General features: G+C 40.4%; 1 protein-coding gene across 3 annotated transcripts in view; it reads left to right on the top strand.

Moving 5' to 3' along the window:
* Positions 1-4,707: 4,707 nt before the first annotated feature.
* The window catches only part of wdfy3 (WD repeat and FYVE domain containing 3), a 95,009-nt gene continuing 76,995 nt past the window's right edge, over positions 4,708-22,721 (top strand). For all 3 annotated transcript variants that reach the window (XM_041936495.1, XM_041936496.1, XM_041936494.1), the window contains exon 1: positions 4,708-4,839. The gene's annotated coding sequence lies outside the window, so the exon portion shown is untranslated. The remainder of the gene's footprint in view (positions 4,840-22,721) is intronic.

The raw sequence follows: 22,721 nt of genomic DNA, 5'->3' as shown, positions 1-22,721 counted from the left end.
CTGTTGATTAAGTTTCACTTCTTGCAGGTGGTACTGTACATCATTTAATCCACTACTGTGGCTGCTATCAAATATGTCAAATGCGTCACTTTCTATGCACCAAAGCATTTCTCCCAAGAAAGACCACCTTGATCCTGCTATTTGACCTTGTCTTGGCTGGATCACATTCGTAACAGAGGTTTCAATCTCAATGCGACAGTAGCATTTTATCTTAAAACACCCTGTGCCCAGGTACAGCCTCACAGAGCTGCTAGCATGGTTTGGTGTTGGGCAGAAAGCTCACAGTGGGATTGTTTGCTGAAAACAGAGCCTGCTGCTGCTGCTGGAAACAGGGCTGATACGAGTGCAAATGCTAAAACATACAGGAAATATTCAACAAAACCAAAACAACAAGTTTAAAGAGGATGAAAAGCTGCATGGAGCAGTGATGGCTGATAACTCTCAGAGAATTCACCCCTTGCAGATTAAGTAATTTGATTAGTTGTTAAAAATAAGTTGAGCTTTAATGTATTCAACAAAAAAGTGCACCTCCATGTCTAAATATAAAAATCAATTTACAATATTCTTTCCTGTGGCCTGATCCATGGATGCATTTACTGCTCTCACCCCAAGGACAACCACATCCTCTGCTGACACAATCAGCCCTCCATGAATACATTTCTCACACTGGGGGAGAGGCAGGAATGAGCGTGTAAACAAGTCTGGGAGGCCACACGGTTTTCGGGAAAGCAGGAACAGACCCATCAAGGTTAAGATTTAGTCTAGTTTAAGTGCCTAGAAAACATGGGTCTGAAAAAAGGGGAAGCAGGAGAGAATTAATTCATGCAGTACAGATGAGGGAAGAAAGCCTGGAGGTTACTAATAGAACCAGCCCAACCATTTGCAAGAAATCAAAACTCAGAGGATTTCAAACAGTCCTGTTACAGGGCAGACAGAATGATAAAGTGGAAGTGTAGCCGCCGCCATACTTGTGTTTGTATATACAGGATGCTGACTGATACGTTTTTGCTGATGTCTAACAGCTGCACCACGGGTAGCCTAGCATCCCAAAAGAGACACAATTGGGAACAATACTTTACATGCAGAATAACTGCAATCTTAATCAGTGCATTCACTGTTACCTATACTAATGCTCTTTGACAATAGTTCCTAACATTTTTGTTGGCTAACTAACATATCTTGTTTCTATTTTCCATGCAACACTGTAGTATAAAAACAAGTTGCGTTCTTGTGGTGGATTGTGTGTCAAACTGTGTATTGGCCAGGAGCAGTGACTGACTTACTGACTTTAGAGGTGCAGATTTTGCCAGCTGTTTGCCCCTGATTGCAGTCTTTATGCTAAGATAAGCTAACCATATCCTTCTTAGCTTCCTGGATATGCAAAATTCCATTTTTAATTTTCAGCATCCTTAAAAATGGCACTTTTATTTCTTTCTTTTTTGTATATGGAAGTCTGCAGATGATCTTCAGTTCAGCATACTAGTTCTCTTTTTCCTCTGCTGAATGTTGCAGAGTTGAAATGAAACTCCACATTTCTCGCTTGCATTTCTCAGCTTCTCTCATTTGTTTTGAAATGTCTCCACTCTCAGTGAGTCACTGCTACAGAGGAACTGAGCTCCTTGCATCAGTTAATCTACACCATTGTTGTCTGCTGATGAGAAAATCCACTGATCACAGGTACTCTGCAATTAGGCGCATGCACATCAATTTTAATAATGACCATTGGCACTGATTGACAAACAGTAGCAAACATCACCATTGAGTGCCATGCAAAGGTCTTAAGTTTCGTTTTCTGTCATTGTTTATCAGTGCTGCACATTTACAGTAAGCTTCTTGTTTGGGCTTGTTTTAGAGGTTTGAAGTGCGGCCAGTGGTGTCTGGTTTAGTTTACTGGAGCATTGTTGTTCTTTTTGTGTTAACTCAATTATCTCCGGGGTGGGAAATTTCCACCATCCATGAGCCAAATGTGGGGCAGCTGGAGCTGGAGCTGGTTTTGTCCATTAACTTGCCCTGGTCACAACTCAATCAAAGAATTTTAAGAGATTAAACCTGTGTGCAGCTGTGACTAAACTAAGCATGCATTTCTGAGACAGAAATGCATGCTTAGTTTAGTCACAATAATTTCTTTGTTTAGTTGGAGGTTTGAGGAGATCAGCACACAGTAGATCTTTCTAGACACTGTTTGTAGCCCATTTTGGTTTAAGGCTTATCTCAATCTCAGACACTTTGGACGGGGCTTAACCTGGTCTTGGACAAAGTGGACTGGTCTTGGTTACATCACTTGTAGATGATGATCTTACTACCATCAGCAGCTTTGAAAAGCTGTTCTTGTTCAACAATGCCAATAAGTATTGATGCAGTAATTCGTTTGCAGAAATGGAAACAATCCTGGTGGAAGTTGGTGCATTCTGCGTCCCCAGGGTGGAGTCATGTGCCTCTGTCTGCCACAGTCCTTTTTGATTAAAACACTCGAAGGGGCCAAAGGGAGAAATTCAGAGAAACACAACTAATGAAGGTTTAAAATGATGACATTTCAGTGTAATGCTGGCCATAAATACACACACACACATACACTACACAAAAGTTTAAGTCAACTCAGAGTAAAAAAAGTATAGCATATGATAATAATATATATAACATAAAAAAATATAAATGAAAATGATAGTGGATTCCAGTGAATTCTTGAAACGACTGTGGCTGTTTGACAGAGGATATGATTTCTTGGTTTTGTTGCCCACTATATAGATGTGTGTCTATGTATAGCTATAAATATGCCGCACCCCAACTCTATTTTTACATCATATTCTTCATGCTTGAGCGAGAAATCAAAACTTAAGGCAGTGTATATGTCTGTGAAGATTCTCATTCATCCAGTTCATGGCATCTCTAAGTGTTTTCCAAAGCCAACTGGACTTGCTTGAGGTTGTGCAAGACTTTTTCACCATTCATCTAAGAGGCTTCTTCAGTTGTAACTGGTCAGGAGTTCCGGGCATTTATCCTCCCTCAGGATCGTTGACCCACCCAGCTATCGTGTGAGTTGTTAGGGTCACGTGAATCATGGTATTAATGGGTCAATGGCAGAGTAATGGCAGATTAAGGCAGACAATATTTACAGGAGCAGTGAGCTTTTGATCCAAGACTGAGCAACAATAGGTGAGCTCCATCTTCAACCGCCAAAGAAAGGTGGACTTTCAGGTCTGACATGCACAGACTTTGACAACTGAGTAATAATTTTGTCTCCCACACAGAAAATCTCCCAGGCCCAAACCTTAAAGCAACACAATAGATTCAGCTTTTGATTATAGGCCTCTGTGCGCAGCCAATGAGAAACGGTCCAACTGACAAGAGTCACTATTTCCTCTGGGATGGGTGGAAAACTGAACCACGATGCGTCGCTTCATTAAAAAGTTTTAAAATACCAAGAAACATTTACATGTTTGCATTTGAGGAAAAAATATAATAAAATTGCTCAGGTTTGACACTAAAGTATCACTATCACTGGCTGAGGTAGCTGTGGTTTGTGGTTTATGTTGCTCACAGGAAACCAGACCGCCCACTGTGACTTTGATTGACTGTATGTTTTCATGCTCAAATGAGAACTGCTGTCACCTTGTGCCTCATGCTTGATATTACAATGTTATTCAGCTCGCTGCCGGAGCTGAGGTTAGGAAGTGAGCCCCAGCGCCCCCTTCCCAGAGATTGTGGAGCCGGCCTGCAGGCAGCAGGTCTGATCCAGCACTTCAGGAACTTGGAGCAACACACTACCTCATGTCATTAAGGGTCAGGTTGAAATGACATTGTGCACTATGTTAAAGGTACCTCAATCACTGGAATAAGTGTAATTTGGACAAACAAAAAATGCAGAGAAATTGGCAAAAAAAAAAAGAGGGAATACTTGTTTTTTATTGCATGTGACCCACTCTCCAGCCAATGAAAGAAATGTTTCTCACAATGCCATCTAGCTATTGCTTCTGTTATATTGTATTTATTTGACTTCGAATATTGTGCAAATGTTTTGAGCCCTCTTCAGTGCAAACACAATGCATTTTTAATTGCACATGCAAGTTGGAGTTCATTCAAGTATTGCACATACAGTATGCACGCAATCAACTGAAAAGAAAGTTTGATGAGTGTCACTGAATTTATCCAGTAAGTGATGACAAATAATATTTGTGTTTTTCAAAGCTGAGCATGAAAAAGTTCATTGACATCTACCCCTTACCTTTCTTCCCGGTGGTCTTCGTTTCCCATAAAAAATACAATAATAATAAAAAAGAAACATGACAATGAAATAAAAAATACCTAAAAAGTCGAGCCAGACAGACAGCACATGTCTATAATGGTGATGGCAACAGTACAGTACTACAGTGCAGTAAAACAAATTGTCATTGTAGGATATTAAGTATAAGTTAAGAGTATGGCATAAAATCAAATTTAATGAACATGCGCAGTAAAAATAGTGTCACAAAACGCAGATAACAAAAGAAAGAGGTGATGTCTTGATCCAACATGTATGGTTTATCCTGTTATAATATAAGAGGGACGCTTAATTCAATTAACGTGTCCCCTAAATCCATTCCAAGTGTCTTCTTCCATTCATCCAACAGATGTCAGCTTTGTCTTTCAGATGTTGCCTGCGCTGGGGCTGAGAAGATGCTGTTTGGAGGAAAATCACCACTGGTGAGGAAAAATGGCTACTAGAAGGAAGGGGAGGAAGCAGTGACCACTCAGGAGTAAAGCATGGTTTGTGACATATGGATAAACTCGGGTTGCCCCACGTAACCGACTCATTGGGGGGTTATCATCGACGTTCTCGACGAAGGATTTTACCACTTACTGGTAAGTGAATGGCGGATACACGAAAGACACAGCGGTCCGAGTGGCTAGCTAGCACTGCGCCGCTAGCTGCCTAGCATGCGAGTTAGCTAGCAAAGACAGGAATGTGCATCTCGGCTTGCGTTAACGTTAGTTTCCAACTACAGCAACGTTAAAGCTAATGTTAGCATGTCAACAATAACGTCCAGGAAGACATTCGTTATATACCCAGTCTTCATATGGACACACAAACCAGCCTCTTTATTTGCAGTGTATTTATTAAAGGCCAACGTCACCGTTTAGCTTGACAGTTGTCGTTCAGATGCTGCACTAGCATCTAGTGCGATCAGCTGGTCGCAAGCTAACTGACGGTACTGATGTAAGCTAACGTTGCTGGCAGCATTTTGGATATACATTACAGGGTTGTCGCTGTGTTGTGTTTTCAATTAGTGTCCTTACACTATGGTGCTTGAAGGAATTTGAGTTATTACAGTCATTGGAAAACACGCGAGGACGTAGACCGGTGTAAGTTAACCGTCAGGGGCACAACTACAGTTTGTGGCGTTGGCTAGATGTCTTACTCAACGTAATTATTATCGGTGGTCTAGCAGGTTTCATGTATCGTTACAACTGTCCAGTAATAGCCAAGGTCTGCTGGTACTGAAGTCGCAATGACTGGCATATTTAGAGAGATTGCACCGGCCTCATCTCGTGCTTACGGACTCTACCTTGCGCCTGATGTGAAACTTAAAAGTCATCTGTGTGTGGCCACCGGCCAGTGCATTGTTCCTGATTCCATGGCTGACTGCCTGTGTGGTCACCAACCCACCTAACAGCAGCGCAGTGTGCGCTGTGGCGCAACTAGCGTTATTACAAAGTTCTGTCACGCACTTGCTGTGTTTACTGTGCTCCTTGGGGGTGTGAGTGGTGAGCTCCAAGATAGACACAGGTCACATGATAGAAATGTTTTTTACTTCCGCGGGTTTTATGCTTGCCAGTAATTACAGACCCCAGAGAAAGGCGCTGTATGTGTGACAGTAAATGATATGATCCAAAGAGATACTATTAACTGACTGAGAAATTGTCTAGGCCTACTTAAATTACTGTAAAATACATAGGAAGAGCATACAGAAAGTTTGGGAAATAAGATCTTGCTTAAATAAGGACAAAATAACTTCTATTGTAAAGCGCGTCTTCATGCTTCAGTCATTTGTGCAGTTCAGGCATTGCTGCTGGTTTCCTCCACCTCTGTAGTAACTGCTAAGAACTCAGCGCCTGAAGGCTGCAGCTGGGAATGTTTGCAGCCAGGGCAGAGAAATAGCCATCATATCAGTGCTAACATAGTCTAAAAATGTATATTTTTTTCCTGGGTTTACAATGTAAAATTGAGTATTTGCTCAGGGGATTCTAGAAAAGCAATCACAGCCTACATTTATCTGTTTTTCTCACTGTGGTTGACAGTATAATGAGCGAGTTTTTTTTTTTCTTTTTCTTTTTTTTAATAATCAGTATCAGGTTGTTTAATTGGGTCTGAGATGCTCTGCTGCCTCAACAGCTGTGGGTAACATCTTAATCTTTTCCAATTACATACCTGTTTCCCTTAATAATTCACACTGGCATTGTTCATTTACATCCTATTCAGTCACACCAGTAAGCATTGTAATAGATGTTACATGCAACTCAATTGTTTACCCCGATTGTCTCATCCTTTTTACGGCTTCACCTGCCGAAAACATCATCATGCTGACTCATAACTCTTTGTTTCAGGTGCACAGACCTGCAGTGGTGAACCTTGACCCACAAAGACACAATATTAATAATTTGTATAGTAATTCCCTTCCATTGAGGCCTTGAAAACACCTTTCATAGCATAAACTGAATGTTATGAGTGTTAAGAGCTTGAAAGTTATTATTTAAAGGTCCAGTGTGTAGGATTTAGGGAGATATTACTTCCAGAAATCTAAGATGATCATAGTTATGTTTTCATCAGTGTATAATCACCTTAAAATAAGAGTAGTTTTGTGTTTGTAACCTCAGAATGAGCTCTTTATATCTACAGATGAAGCGGCTCCTCCATGGAGTCCGTCATGTTGCACGGTCATGTTTCTACTGTAGCCCAGAACAGACAAACCAAACACTGACTGAAGAGAGTGCCTTTCACGTTTTTTAGTGACCACCGTAGGAGGGGTGAGGGGTGGTTGGTGGTTGCAGTCGGAGCCTCGCCACTAGATGCCCCTAAATCCTACACACTGGACCTTTAACAAAAAAGGCAATTTTATAAAATCAACATAACCATTCAAAGACACTTTTGATGTAACAATTAAAAGTTACGCTTGTAAGTTTGAAACATATTTTCTATATTTATGAAATGCACCATAGATATTGGTGGCTACCCGTCTTGGTATCCACACTTAGGGCTCAGCGATATTACTGTATATACCATGCAACAGTAGAAATGTGTCCACTGGTAGAGATTTGGCTTCTTTTATTTACATTGCGGATACATCCAAAGACATGTAGTATTAACATCAGTGACTTGATTTTGTGGACATTGTCTGGAGTTCTTTGGTGTCTCTGTTATATGTTCCGGGCTTGCAGCGCGATGTAGCAATCCAGCTGCCTCGCAAGGTCACGTGATTTGCGCAGCAGGACAGCTTACCACGTTGATGTGAGAGAGACAGTTGGTGGCGATAATGCACCTCTGCTGCATCTCTACTCTTCTCATTTGGAACTTGTTTTTAAACTCAAGTGTTGTCTCATGTGATGCGGTTGTTTTTGTTCACTTAAAAACTGTTGGTTTGTTCAACCATCATTGTAGCTGAATGCAGTTAAGATGTTGCACTAGATGGGTGAAAAAACCTAAACCGCTTTGTAGTTTAAATTGTTAGGGAAGGTGAAGTTGTAGCCATTCCAGTTCAGTATATTTGGCCATATGAACTAATCAGTAGGCATGCCAATATCACCACTTCAGAGAAAAACAGGGTTTTAGCATGAAGTATGTTTATGCTGTCAGCCACTTTGATGATAAGCGAGCATCATTGGAATGCTCTAATCTAACATAATTAGTAAAATAGTAATATGGTCAATTAAAGTAGCTGCTATCGTGTGGGCTGCACCTACTATTGCAGAATGTAGACAGGGCCTTTCTGCATATAGGCCCTGTGAGTTTGTACTGTGAGCAGGAGGCTCTCATTTTCTGTACTTTCATGTGTTTGAGCTTGTGTTTTCTCACAGAAAAAGTAAAGTCAGCAGTAATAAAGTAATCTAATTAGGTTGCAGTAGAAATACAGTACCTCTCTGATTTAGAATGAGTTGATGGACTAGATTGAATATCATTTGGTTTTGAGCAGTGCGCAGGACTAAATATGCAATTTGAAGACATCACCTTGCTTTCTGGGAAATTGTATTTAAAACATTCAAACAACTGTTCGTTGCAGCCCTAACCCAAAAGCAATCAAATCTTCGGTATGAAAACTCTGCCTTTTTCTGTAAGAGAAAGGCATATTAATTCATTGACCAACACAATGGATGTCACCACTCCTCATGATTTCAAATAATAAAAACAAAACAAAATGTAAATAAGCCACAATGAAGCATAAAGCTAAATCACATTTATGGGAAAACACAAAAGCATTAAAATGTGAGTTTGGCTAATCAACAATAACTGAGAAAGGTTTCATATTAGCCAACTTTGCTCTGTTTACAAGCTTGTCCAAACATGAATTACATCTCTCAGCTCTAGAACTTCTTGAAAACACTTTTTACTACAATATTTTACTAATGTTGAGCTGATCAAATTACATCCTGTTGTTTAAAAAACAAAACAAACAAAAAAAACTTTTAATAAAACCTAAAGCCGTGTCACTCCTCACATATAACAGTGGAAAACATGATACTGCTAGCTGCTAATAGCTGATCTATGTGATGCTGTTGTCATAGGCTGTGGTACTGAGTGACATATTGGCACATATTAATATGGACTGTTTTGATGACTCCTAACCGTGCCAGAATGGCCCCGTCACTTTGCTAGGCACAGAGGACTCTGGATATGCTGTGGATGTGTCCTCAGAGAAGTGAATGTTAAATATGTGTACCTTTAATGACTTCGTGAAAGCCAAATATTCAACCCTCAGACATATAAAGTTGTAACACCCAGAGTTGATTACTGAGATTACTTAAAAACTGTTGGTAGTTGGTGTGATGAAATAAAATCATAACTTAAGCCTTGGAGCCTTCCTTTCTTCTGCTTTTCTCTCACTGTGCTTTCAGTGCTAACAGGCATCCAAACTGTGCAATAGTTAGCAGTCATTCGGCTAGGTTGACTCTCCAGGGTTAAAACAAGGTTTGCTGTGACTTACTAAATGCATACGTACCACAGTCATTGTCGCTCCATCTACAGCTGTAGTTTCCTTCTAAATATAAAATAGAGTAGCATTGTTTGTGGCATCTCTTATCAGAAATGACTGTTGGCTTACATGAAATTTCATCATATTTACCAGCAGCTTCTTATGGTGTTTATTTGTGATTAAACATTACCAAGGTTCAGTGATATTTTTTTTTATACCAGCTTTTGCTTTTTCCAACTTTAGCGAAGTCTGGAGATCCTACCCAGTTTTTCTTTAAACCTGTTAGGGTATATGTGAAAGCCTAGAACCTGGCAAGCCAAAACATATTTTGCAACCCTAATGACAACCCTGTCACAGCCTCAGATTATGACATTTTTAAAATGATGCTCCCTAATATTTTAGGTCATGCATAGGGCTGCAACTAATGGTTGCTTAATTGTCTGATAAGCTGTCAGTGTTTTTTTTGTTATTGTTATCAGGGCACAAAGTGATGTCTTAAATTGCTTTTATCAGACCAGTTGACAGAAAAAATTCTTATGATATAGCACTACTTGCTTGAGGATGCTTTCTCTGAGACAATACAGTAATTGTTGTCATTGATTGGACACAATAAGTAAATAACTATTGTAGGTGCCATGACAACATTTTGAAGAGTGTTAAGCCTGAGGCCTACTTTGAAAAAAAGACTTGCAGATTACAAATAAATGCAGAGGTTTTAGTTTAGGATGGAACCAAAGCTTTAATCAGCAGAGAAAGACGTATGTACGCGGACAAACCGAAGATTACTGGCTGAGATTACATTTTTATCTGTGCTTGTCCCTCTCTGTGGTGGGTTGGGCGCAGCAGTGTGTCGTCTGTGCTTTGGGAGGCATGTGTAGCTAAATATCTACATTAAAATCTTGTAGATACTGCAATGCAAGGCCAGTGCTAATTCTCTGTGAATGCACCAAACAAGCTTTCTCAGGTCATGTAAAATGCACCGCAAAGGAAGGTGTGTGTGCGCATGTGCGCGTATGTGTGTGTGTGCGTGTGTTTCTCACTAAAGATGCCATGTCAGACTTCAGTTGCAGTTTACCAGTTGTGGTTTGTCTTGAGAAGAAGCAGCGTGCAGTCAAGAAGCAGGAGAGGATGATGCTTAATTAGCCCCCAGGGAAACAGCCTGCGCGTCATGAAAGCCAGCAGAGCGCTGAAATCAGTGTCAGTGCACACACATACTTAAGTATGCACATATGCTTTATTAATGTGTACGGAATGTTTGTAATATACTTACAGCCAAACGTACACATACAGACAATGCTCATGCTTGCTTTGCTTTTTTTATCTAACAAGTTAGATACTGGATAAGAGTGACTCTGTATGTGTATTTTTGTATTTATTTTTCTTATTGTCAACAAATCCCCCAAAAAGACCACAACCAAGTATGAATTGATCCTTCTAGAAAATACTGCTTGTGTCGTAATCTTCTGTGCCATTGCGCTCCATTGTTGTCCAAAAAATCACAAACACATCAATAAGCCACACCTTTACATGTTTTACACGGTCCTTTATTGCCATGAGCATGGACACTGATTGTCCCTCAATAGATGCACTTTTTCCTCTTGCTTTGCTTAAAACTACGGTTCCCAGACATTTTAGGCAAATACTGAGCCTCTCTTGAAAATGAAACCATACGTCTGTGACCCGTTTTTATAGACCTACATCTTTAGTACCAGTGGGCTTACAGCTGACAGCCATAGACAAGGCAGGGAAGTTGGAAAATATTGAGAGATCGATAAATGTGTTGTTGGATTTGGTCTCTTCATGAGTTGGGTTGACTGTAAGAAAAAGAACAATGTAAGTGTTATCCTTTTTAATTTCTTTTTTTATTGACGCTTCATGAATTGCATATACAGCAGTTCAGCCAAAAGCCTCAACCTTTGGAGCACTTATTGTAGCATTTCCTGCTTACTTTACCTCAAACATTGGATGAATTAGTGGAAGTATTGTTTGTGATTGGTTATGTCAGCCTTGGGGTCAGAGAACAGATCATATATGAAACTGGGGTAAAAGTTCGTTTGCTGTATGCTTTAATGGTTCTTGTGTTTTACTGGACAGATTGGAGGAGAGATATTTTGCCAGCTTTGTTTATTGCTGTAGTGCGATGAGCTGTGATTTTCACAGACTGCGCTCCACCTGGCACAGGATGGTAATAACTGTTGGGACTCTTGACAGCCTTTTATGTTTATGATCACATGTGTGGTTTATGGTTATTAGTGTTGATCAATTATTTTACTGCATTATTTATGAACATATTGGATTCTATTGTGAGTTTCTTACTGAATGGAAAGTCAAAGTTGGTGCATGATTAGCAGCCGTCGAGTTTGCATAATAGATGCAGTTTTAAGCAGAGCTGAAATCACGTCAGTACGGTAACTGTAGTACGGTTCAAGTTACTGAGAACCCCTCAGGCTACAACACAATACGTAAGCTTCTGCAGATTTCTCCACTTTGTAGTGTATATTCAGCCTTCCCACTGGTGGTATGTTGAGTAGGAGATTGTATAGCAGGCTTCATTGAGTGAGGTGGATGTTCTGCATCCCCTGCTGGCCTCATTTCCATATGGCCCAGTGTTTTCGGGCTATGACGCATTTTAGGGTGAGAAATTCAGAAATTGTCCTAACTGCAGCAATTAAATAGCTGTAATGTCAATATGAGTATGGTATACTTATGTTGCAACATCAGAAAATAGCGAAAAATGCCAATTACAATTTCCTAGAGTTGAAGATGATTTTATCAGATGACTTGTTTTGTCCAGCTAACACAAAGATGTTCAGTTTGCTATTATATACGTCACATAAAAGCAGGAAATCCTAACTATCTAGGACCAGAGAATGTTTTGCCTTTCTTTGTGATTAATGTGATTAATTTATATCAATCATGACATTGATTAAAGGACTAATAGTTTCAGCTGTAGTATTCTGTTTTCAAGCTCATAATAGATAAAAGTAGATAATAATAATTACTGCTTATTTATTTGGTTGCAAAAAATGCATCAGATATCAATTAGCCAGTGATCATGAAGTGTGCACATTTATGGTTGAGAGGCCGCTCTAGAGAAGACTTTTTCATTGTCTGTTTGGGGTCTCAAGTCATAATAATGCAAAGTTAATGTTAACTCACTGAGCCTGGATGCACATAATGATGGCTAAAGTCCCTTAAGATTAATTTTTTATGTTGCTCACTACTGTGGCTTGTGCACTGCAGGTTAGTCCCCCACCTCACCCCCCCCCCCCCTTTCTGGTCTAAATGGTATGTTCCTCTCGCCATGACGGCTATAGCCCCCCACCCCCCCTCCCCCGTTCCTCCAAAGCCTTGTACACCCCACCCGGTGTCAGGGGGGATCAGCTGTGCCAGTCCCGGCAGGCCACACACACAGTGCGCTGGCTGGCGAACAAAGCCCCTGGCACTGCCAATGAAGACAAGCCATGCCTCCGTGCTTAGCCTCTCCTCCTTTCACTCCGCCGTGAGGGGAGACCATTGTCGTCGCCTTTCCTTATCAGAAAGACGGCAGTTTGGGAGGGAAGAAGAGTCGGTCTTGGTATATAGTGGAATAATTTTGTCTTTTCCGCTGCTGCCGAGTTGAGATGCTGGCCGAGTGTAGAGAGAACAGCAGGTAGGGAAAATCTAGAGCTGGGTGCTGAGCTTGTCTCCGCGGTGACCGGGGGTTTGTTTACTGTTACTGGTGAGCCTGACCTTGGTGGATACAGTACAGCCTGTTTATTGTTATTATTAATGTAAAAGCATTGCTTCTCAGTGCCATGCAAGACTCATTTATATGTATACTTAACATTTAAGCAGTTTGGTGGATGCTTACATCCAGAGTGAGAGTGCAGTCTTGTGATAAGCTTCGATTTCCACCATCAAGCAGTGAGGGATGCAACAGTCGGAGTTACTGTATACTGTATGTAACAAAATACCCTCATGTCTCTAGAGCCATTGTGTGCTGGATAAAAAAGAAGCAAGTTCTTGCTAGGGTCTATGTTTAACTTTGTACAAGTGCAAAGATCAGAACAGTGTTGACATTTTATTTGGTAGACGTTTGATTCATATTTTGCAATTTAAGTCTTTTATCTTATTGCTGATGCAGAAAATCTTTGAATGTAGCATGCCTCACTTTGGAGTGAAATAGAATTGTCCCTGATGTATTTTCACTGATTTTTATGCTGAATCATCTAGTTGCAAATGTTAAAATTTAAAAACCCAATTTATAATTCGCACAGTGTTCTTTCAACTGACTTAGACGTCCAAGCCCTGTTTTAGCTAGCAGAGACAGGGGATTCTTTTGAGTTTCTTTAAACTCACATTTCAATTTATTAACTGTCTCCCTTACAATACAAAAATAACTGAATCAACTCGTGATCCAAACAAAAGCTTGGTGGAGAGGTAGGCACTCTATCAGAACAGACAGAATAGAAAGCAATATTACCAAGACCCTCTTCAGAAATAACAGAACAGCCTGGCCCACATGAAAGAACATTTTGACGCCTTTTCTTAGTGTTCTAGAAGTTCAAAGTGTGCGAAAAGTTTTCCATGGAGTTGAATCTTATTTTACGCTGGGGGGATCTTACTTATGGACTGTAACATGTGTTTGCTCATATTGCTGCTACATGTAAAAGGGCAAATATATAGAAATTCATAATATTAATTTATGTTCAAGTCAAAATGTGCCAAAGCAGCTGAGAGGAGTGACACAGGTAGAACTTACCAGCGTTTGGCTGGTGGTAATAGCCTGTGATGATGACACCGCAGGCATTGTTTACTGAAGGCCTAAATAGATACCCAGTGAGGAGGCTGACGACTCTGCTCCTGTCCGGACTTGTTTGGCATCAGATCACTTCCTGCCCTTCTGGTTCTTGTTACGCTCATACGTGTCATACATCAGCTGTTATAAAAAATCTGCTACAGTAGTTAGGAGCTGCTCAATTTTATCTTTGTCGCTCTAAATCCATGACGCTTCCGTTTCCATTTTTATTGTGATGATCTCAGGGTGTCATAAGATATTTTCTATTTCTTCTAGTGGCTTGGCAGCGAACAAAGAGTAGTGTCTAATGGTGGATTATGTGTCACAGTGGCTTGCAGAGGAGACAGTTTATCACCCGTAGCAGCGTTTGGCTGGAGTTTGGTGTGAATTCACCATCCTGCCTACATAGCCTTGTACTTTCTTTAAATTTGCATCTTGTTTCGCAAGTTTGGTTTTATCTAAGTCCTGTCAACCCTGTTTTTTCTTCTTTATGGAGCTCCCCATCTTCCACCTACTCCTGTAAACTGTCAGACAGGAGACATCTCTGTGATTACATCACTTCCTCCAGAGGAACAACCACACAAGCCTTTGAAGAGTTGGGCTTTTCCAGGGCACTGGCTGCCTTCATCTCCCAGGAGTTAGCGCTAACTCTGTGAGATGTTCATTGAAGCTGGCGTCCGCTTAAAGAGAATGCTTTGAAAAAGACTGGAGGGCCAAGAAAGCCAGCTCAGTTCCCCGCTGCATAGGAGTCGACATTCCATTGATGCCATTGACTGTTTTTTTTTTTTTTTTTGGGGGGGGGGGGGTGTAGGGGGGGGGGGTACAGCCAAGACATGGCATGATGCTGTTTTTGCTTTAAATGGAATTTCTTATGGCTATAGCATAGCATGATCGAGATGTTTTTGTTTTTGCTGTCTAGTGCTCTAAGAAGTATCATTAGCTTTAAGTTGGTTCAGTGCTTTGTATGATAATGGTGCTTCGGGTTTCTAATCCTCATCAAAGCTGCTGTCTTAATCCTCCCCATTATGTCACGGTTTGATGGAGTATGCAGTGAGCCGCCTGCTTGCATATGTCAATGGCTGGACAAATTGACATCAGGGTAGGAGAGATGAACAACAACAACAAGATCTAACCCTGTTTAGTTAAAAAAAAATATCTGTGGCTGCTCAATGGCAGTCTTGAAGATAAAGACAGCGTCATGTGGAAGTTGTGCTAAGAATCTAGTCCTTTTGAGCTGTTTTCAGCTTCCTTCAGGAACATACATTCTCTCACAGCACATTGTGGATCAATAGATAAGGTGGCCTCATATCTCTGGAGGAAACAAGAGTCCTCTGTTGCCAAAGGTGTGGGCATCTTGTTTTATCTGGCTATGTTTCCAGATCAGAAATATGAAAAAAATAGATTCTGTTAATTTAGAGACAGTCACTTTAAATAAAACACTAGAATGTCCCAACTACTGTCTGGCATACTGTATATGCTATTTTGAGTCTAGAAGCCTTTGTTTCCTCCACAGCCATTCAAAAACAAACTGTGGCTTCCTGTGATATTAATCAAGTGCACCTAGGAGCCTAGGGCTGACTGAGGTACAAACAGAACTGCAAATGATGTTTCCTAGGCCTAGATTCTGTGGTTTTGTGATGCTCACTGCTTACCAAATAGGTGGAGTGAGTTGTAATCCTGCATTTGTCTGTGGATCACTGCCTCTCCTTTTGTTGATTTTCCAGCTCAGCCTTATGCTGAGTCGTATGACATGTGTTTGCCCCAGTTTGCGGTCCCGGCCCTGCTGCGCTCCGACTCTACCATTCTCTCTGCGCTCTTGTCCGCTTCAGTGACTCCCTGTTACATCGGGCCCAGTACAGCAGTGTGAGCAGTCAACATTGTTCACAGACGAATGCTGGCTTTGATCTGAAGTAAGGTTACGTTGTGGCACAAAGATAGGTGGGCTGATTCAGTTTAAACACAGCTTAAAGGATAATTCCAGGCTATTACAGTTCATTTTGAATTTATTGATTTAGACAAAGCCACAGGTTTGACTAACTTATTTGGCAGATAAAACAAAGGCCAAAAGTGACGGTTTTACAAGCTGTTCTTTGTAAATATTCTTAACCGTTATTGGACTGCCTTAATTTAATTTCCACCTACCATACAATTGTTGTGCATCTAGTATTTCTGTGCAACAATGGCCTTAATACTTAGCTTTCAGTAAGTGCTTGCTTTCAGTTCAACCTTTAGATCAAGTGGTAGCTAATTTGGCTAAACTGTTGGCTTGTTTACAGCCTGTCCAAATGTGTGAATCTCTTGTTCTGTTGGACCTTGTTTAAATTCTGTTGCTGTGTTCCCAGATCTCAGCTCTTGGTGACTACATTGTTGTAGTAATCCATGAAAATAAGGTCCAGGGTTTCCTCCCTGGAAAAGGTTGTGTTTATTCTCATTAATAATATAGTTAGTAGCGGTCAAACCTGTCACCTCATTCAAAAATGTCATTGTCCTCTCTGTGTGGTTGTCCTCCCCACTGCTTTTTTCCCCCTAGCCTAATATTTGGTTTAATAAAAACATTATAATTTCTTTCGACATTAGAACATCTTTCTTTTGTTGTTATTATTGTATTGAACCAATTCTAGATCCAGCAAAGATTTATTATTTAAGAAGAAAATGTGTTCGGGTCAAAGACAATGCACTTTTTTGTATATTTTGTTTGTAGATTAGAAATCAATTTTGTCAGGTCTGGGTTATAATGCCCTAATTTTTTTCTTTTCTGAAGTGAAACTTTAAACAGTGACTCAGGAACCTGGCCCACTGGGCTGGATATTTTTAAACCGGCCACAAGCCAACTGCTTCTGCTTTCTCTGTTTCTGACATTCGGCAAGATTTTCTCCTTGACTGGCAGCTTTTCAACAGGCTTGTCTGTGGCTCAGCCTGAGTTTCCATTTTAGCCACCAGCTGAAGACTGGCTTTTCTGCTGATGCTGCTGAGGGTAGTGCATCTTGATCACTTAATAACCCCACTGCTGGTGTGTTGGCTTGGCCAAATGTTCATAGGGTTTGTGGCTTTTTCTCAAAGCTTTATATGTATTGCTTTGTTTTACTACTACTATGGTCTACTACTATTTATTTATGAGAAGGACGTTTGGTCACTTCCCATGGATTACAGTGTTACGAATGAGAAGCAATGGACAAAATAATATATATGTGTCAACACAGAAATGGGAAGGATATTAGTAGTGCAGCATGCTGATTGGGCTGCTGAAGCGCACTGAGAATAGTTCTTCTGATCAGTGTTATGACATGTCAGAATAGTAATGAACCTGTACTTCCTTAAAACGTAATCTTAATAAGACTTACAAGGGTAAGTAACTGGTTCATAATGCGATAATTACTTGACTGTCACTGATGAGCTTTAAACTTTTTTCTACTTATTTTTTCTCTTTTGTGACACAATGAATGTAAGGTGTCCAAATGGTACACTTTCACTCACATTCCAATTTTAGTTTACACCATGTATCAACAGTGTAATTAATCAGACCTTGCCTTGGAACTTCCTGTGGCTGAAAAGACTTCAAGTTCTGCAGTCACTTCCTCTTATAAATGGAGCGAAAGTGAAGAAGTAGTGCGTTATCAGTCAGTGTATAGAGAAGTGGGGGTTTTCTGTAGCCTTGATAATTCTTACATGCACCCTCTAGTATAATGAAAATGTAGTGTATTTTTGACCCTCAGCGTCTTATGTGTGTGTGTGTGTGTGCGTGTGCGTGTGCGTGTATATATATACATATATATTTTTTTTTTATTCTTTTTGTTGCAAAGGTGGAATTTATCCCTTCAGAAATAAACAAAAATAATCGAGAAAATCTAATCTAGATTCGAGAGCATGGAGTAAAATGGGATTGCTACAATTAACAATGGCTTAAAAGCAAAAAATCACATGTTCACCAAAGTTCTATCAGTATCTGCAGCAGACAGTGGTATAATTTTGTCGTTTTGGATGGATATGTACTGCAGGGCTTGCTCTAATGCTTTATCTCAGACATGCAGAGCTGGTGTTTAGTAAAAGCTGAATTGTGGAGTGAATCTCTGCCAACACAGGCTGTATTATGAATGTCAAACCCTGAGCCTTTCCAGTCTTGTCTCATTTGATCTCCGTCATGTGTCTAAAATGGGTCTGAGATTAACCCATTATACCTGTCTGTGGTTATTTTCTTACGAAATTTTCTTTCAAACTGAAGAAAGAAGCCCAAAGCACTGATGTGCCAGAACTAGTTATGTAACTCAGACATTTGTGATTGTGGCAGTCACAAAGCGAAGCCCTAACCAGGTGAAGGAGCTCAATCCCCTTAGACCACGCATTCTAAAAACGTATGCCCACACTCATGGACAGTGTCAGACACTTTAGAGAAAGGTGTACCAAATGGCAGATGTTAAATGGAATTGCCGTTTGAGTGCGAGTTCACGCAGAGGGCAGCCCTGCTGTGTGGGCAACATGACTTACTAAAGCCTTCAGTCTTCAGTAATTTTGTTAGTTCTGCAGATGCCATGTTCCTGTAAATCAAAATTAGACTTTGCCTCTGCTTTGTAGCTGTCTGTCTTCCGCCATTATGTTTCTTTTCACGTTCTTGCTTTATGACAGTCCTTAAAGGAATGAGGGGGACAAGGCGAAAGCAGATGTGGGTTGTTTCGATGCCAGTCATGGCAAAGCAGACCTTGAACAAGAAAACAGGGCAGACCTGTGGGAACACCTCATAATCATCCCACTTAGTCCTTATGGTTACCTTATGGTCATGTACTTTATGATAAAATAGTTAGGAAATGGTAGCCAAAGTGTGGTCTGTTGGTGGTGCCAGAGGAAAGAGCATAAAGTCAGCAAACTAAGGAGTTTTTCTGTGTTTGGAGGATGATTTTTTGCTCTAAATATTGTGTGTTTAATGAATCTCAAGTTAAGATGTCAAAGTGTGACAAGAGGTCACTGAAACCAGTATGTTTCTTCCTCTTTTGAATAAAAAAATTCATTCCTGGCCATACAGTGTGTCTTTGTCAGTATATATCAATTTACAGATTTATTGATTTGCGATGATTCAGAGAATATGGTGCAAATTAAAAATAATTGTTTTAGCCCCCCCCCAAAAAAGAAACTTTTATTAAAATTGTGTCCAACCAAGATGCAAGAAACACTGCTCGTTTGTTGGGTTCACGAAAAGAGGAAGTGCATTGAGCCAACAGCATGGAGGAGCATTGTCAGTCACATTATATCATCTGTTTTTGGCATTAAGTCACATCTCCAAACTGCTTTAAAAATATACAAATATATTCATAGTGCCAGCACTTGTGATATCACAATGATACAATCAAATATATATACAGCCAACAGATGGAGAAGCTTGCCAAGAGTGAATTGGCCTGCTCAGAGGGGCTTTTACCCCGAGGGTGGCTGGTTTGAATCCAGATTTGTTTAGCCTTCACATAAGAGGCTGAGGAGAGGGACTGAAAAATGCTTTCCCAGTTCTCAGTAGCTACTCCTGAGGTGCCATTCGACAAGGAGCGTGATGCTGACCCATGGTGGACAAAGGGGTTATACTGGCAGGTGTGAGGAATGTGTGGCACTGTATACATGTGTGTCTTTTGAAAAATCATGTGACTGAGGGTATCCTTCATTGCAAACCTTCTCCGGTGGTTTTTGTCTGATCCCTTGTCTAGACGGCATGCGTGTGAGATGTGTTTTACACTCGCACATCTCACGCAGCAAATGCACGTTCGTTTTAATCTATGCAGCTGGCCACGCTGAATCCATGCAGACTTGCGTCTCAGGTGCGTCCCATGGGCATAACCGCGACCTGCAGACACAAGGTTGATGCACAATAAAAAGGCACTGAACAAATATATTTATTTACATTTTGCAACCTGATGGAGCAGTACGTTTGCCCAGCAGCTTGGAAGCAAGACACAGGAACGTCTTGGGTATTGAGGAGGTGTAGTGTTTATTCATGGGCAAAGTGTAACCTACACTGCACATTTACTGCCAGTAGACAACTTCACTGTGTTCCCTCTGCTCCGATGGCCAACACCTGTCTAAAAGCAGATAGTGTAGCCACCGGCACTCTCTGTCGCTGCCTCTCTCTCATTCAACCACACACTCACTGCTCACACCATCATGTGCATCAGTGTTGATGGAAAAGTAAATCAGAAATACTCATAAATATCAAAGGAAAGCTGCACACTGCACAGAGACTTTTCCTGCTCAAGGCTTTGAAATTTGCAGACAAGTCCCTTTGCTGTCATGTGAACACTGTCATCATGTGAGTGTGCCGCTGATGTGAAGTTCATGGTCTAGACACGGGGTGATACCACGTAGGACAGCAACCGTTAAGCCTGACTGCCCATTTTTAGAGAAATTACCTGAGATGTACATTTGAAGTAACTTTTCATGAAATAGTGTTTGAATACTGTATGTGAGTTAGTGTAGGACCCCTAAATAGGAAGTGAATGAACACCCTGTTTTTAATTCCTTATAACCCTGGTTATAGTGGAGTGTATCAACACTACATTGGTCCAAGTACATTCAATCGCTGATTGTACAGACAATAGGCATGTTTCTGTGTCATATCTGTCCCTCAAAAAATAACTTTACTGCCCTTTTGGAGCTTAGAAGTCCTTTCTGATTTATTGCATTATTTAGTTGCTACCTGTATTAATTAGTAGAAATTAAGAGGAAAGACACCCCAGGCTGGCTTTGAACTAAAGGTGTTTCTTTTACTTTATTAGCTTGCCTGTTGCTATACAAACAATTTGTTAAACTAGTCATTTTTCAGCTTTTTGTTAGAAAGAAGTCAGGGTTTTGTTTATGTAAGCGATCCCATTATAATAGGACAGTCACTTCAAGCAAGCTGGTGGTTCATATTAGAACCGAGGAAGCCTTATTGTTGAGTCTTTCATCGTGTTTATTTTTGAGACTACAGAGCAGGGCCTAATTTGTCAATGTCTAAAGAAGGAGGAGAGAAATCCTGAAGAGTGCACTTCCCTCACTTGGAAAGGAGGGACTACAAAGTAGACTGTCATATTCTTTAACTGTCCGTGGTGCTGGCTGACTTTCTCAGAGAACTGAAAGTGTACTGTCACTGCTTTTTAGCTGTGGTTCATCCTAACGTAGGACTACAAGTTGATGAACACAGGGATACAGTATAACCATGGTCTGGACATTTGTATATAATTGATGTTGAGATATAAAGGAAATCCCATTGTTCGAGATGTCAGTGTACGGTGCAGTAATTTACACGTGAGGCAATCTGATGCTCACAAACAGCATATGACTTCAAAAGTAGGACAGGTTGCAGGTGCTAAATCCCCACCTTTCACAGTATGAAAGAGTCCAGGGGTCAGAGCCGTTGAGCTGTCATTATGATGTAACAGAATGTACCAGTAACTCGATAGTGATAGGGAAACAAGAGCTGAGGAAAGAGGTTGAAAGGTTTTAGTGTATCTCATTTAGCAAAACAATATGATCCCCTCCCCCTCCATTTTCTATAATGTCGTGCGCCCCTCAAGGCTCATAGTCAATCATGTGGGGAAAATAAATCAGAAATGCTTTTCTCTCCTTCAGCTACCACTGCCCTTGAGCAAGGTACAGTGTCAGTGTATTTGCTGAAAAGGAAACTTGTGTTTGAGATTGATGAGGATCTTTGTTGCAAATGACGCAGGCCCTTGATTCTGTTGTTATCAGCGGATGTGTATCTGTGTATGTAGGCTTTGCAGCTCTGCAAAGTCTCCTAGCAACCATCTTAAAGATAGTCTGGAGAGAGCTGGATGTGTGGAAATAATGGCTAAATATATGTCAACCACGCTACAAAGAAATGAGTTACAAAATTAATGCAATTCAAAGTAAATTGCCAAAAAAAAAAAAAAAAAAACCCACAGAAACCTGAACGTGGGACACAGTCTGTACTCCAAGGCAGTACAAGCTGTAGACTGTGGTGTGTCAGATCTCTTCATCAGTTCTTTGGCTTTGTTAACTGGCAACAAACTACGACCAAGAGAATCAACAAGCGTCATTTTTATTTGGTCACAAGCACTGTTTTAAACACTGTGACTCAGTATTGAAATTTAGTACTGTCGTGCCTGTCCTAATAGCTAGATTTTCACGACTTTTGATCACAATAAAATGCTTTTTTTCAATTTCTTAGTTTGAGAAATATCAACTTTTTTTTTAACCAAATCCTCAGTGCGTCAGTGCTTCATGCATCAGACCTATGAGCACTTTGCAAAACAAAGAGAGGAGACCATAAATCTGAAAAAGTGATGCCACTTTTCAATAGTTAAGAGTATTTGATGCACACTGGTATTGACACATTTTGGTTGATACTCAGAAAGTTTAACAAGCAATTGACAAGGAAGCGATTTACAATGAAATAGTGGTGGTTAGCTGTGTAGCAGCAGAGCTAGCATGTAAGAGATGTAAACATAGGGAGAAGTAACTGAAGTTACTAGACATGTCATTAAATGTATTAACATGACCATTTTAGAGCCAAAAAGAGAACAACTTAGAAATGCCATTTAGAAATGCAATCAGCTGTTTTTATGTGGTTTTCTAAGAGTTGAGGACTTTTTATAGAAGTTTGCACAAGCCAAGTTATGTCACCCAAAAGACATTTTCTTTTTAAATTTTGGAGTCAGGGACTATTTTTTTTTGTAGATTGGACATATGCGATTACCACATTTATAGTAGATTATTTCGCCATGTTAATTCTACATAATTCTCCACCTCATTTTAATGTTTACTCACAAACTAGTTTAATCTGC

The sequence above is a fragment of the Chelmon rostratus genome, chromosome 5, assembly GCF_017976325.1.
Source record: "Chelmon rostratus isolate fCheRos1 chromosome 5, fCheRos1.pri, whole genome shotgun sequence".
NCBI lineage: Eukaryota > Metazoa > Chordata > Actinopteri > Chaetodontiformes > Chaetodontidae > Chelmon > Chelmon rostratus.
Note: the sequence above shows the minus strand (reverse complement) of the source record. Positions and strands in the feature narration are given on the sequence as shown.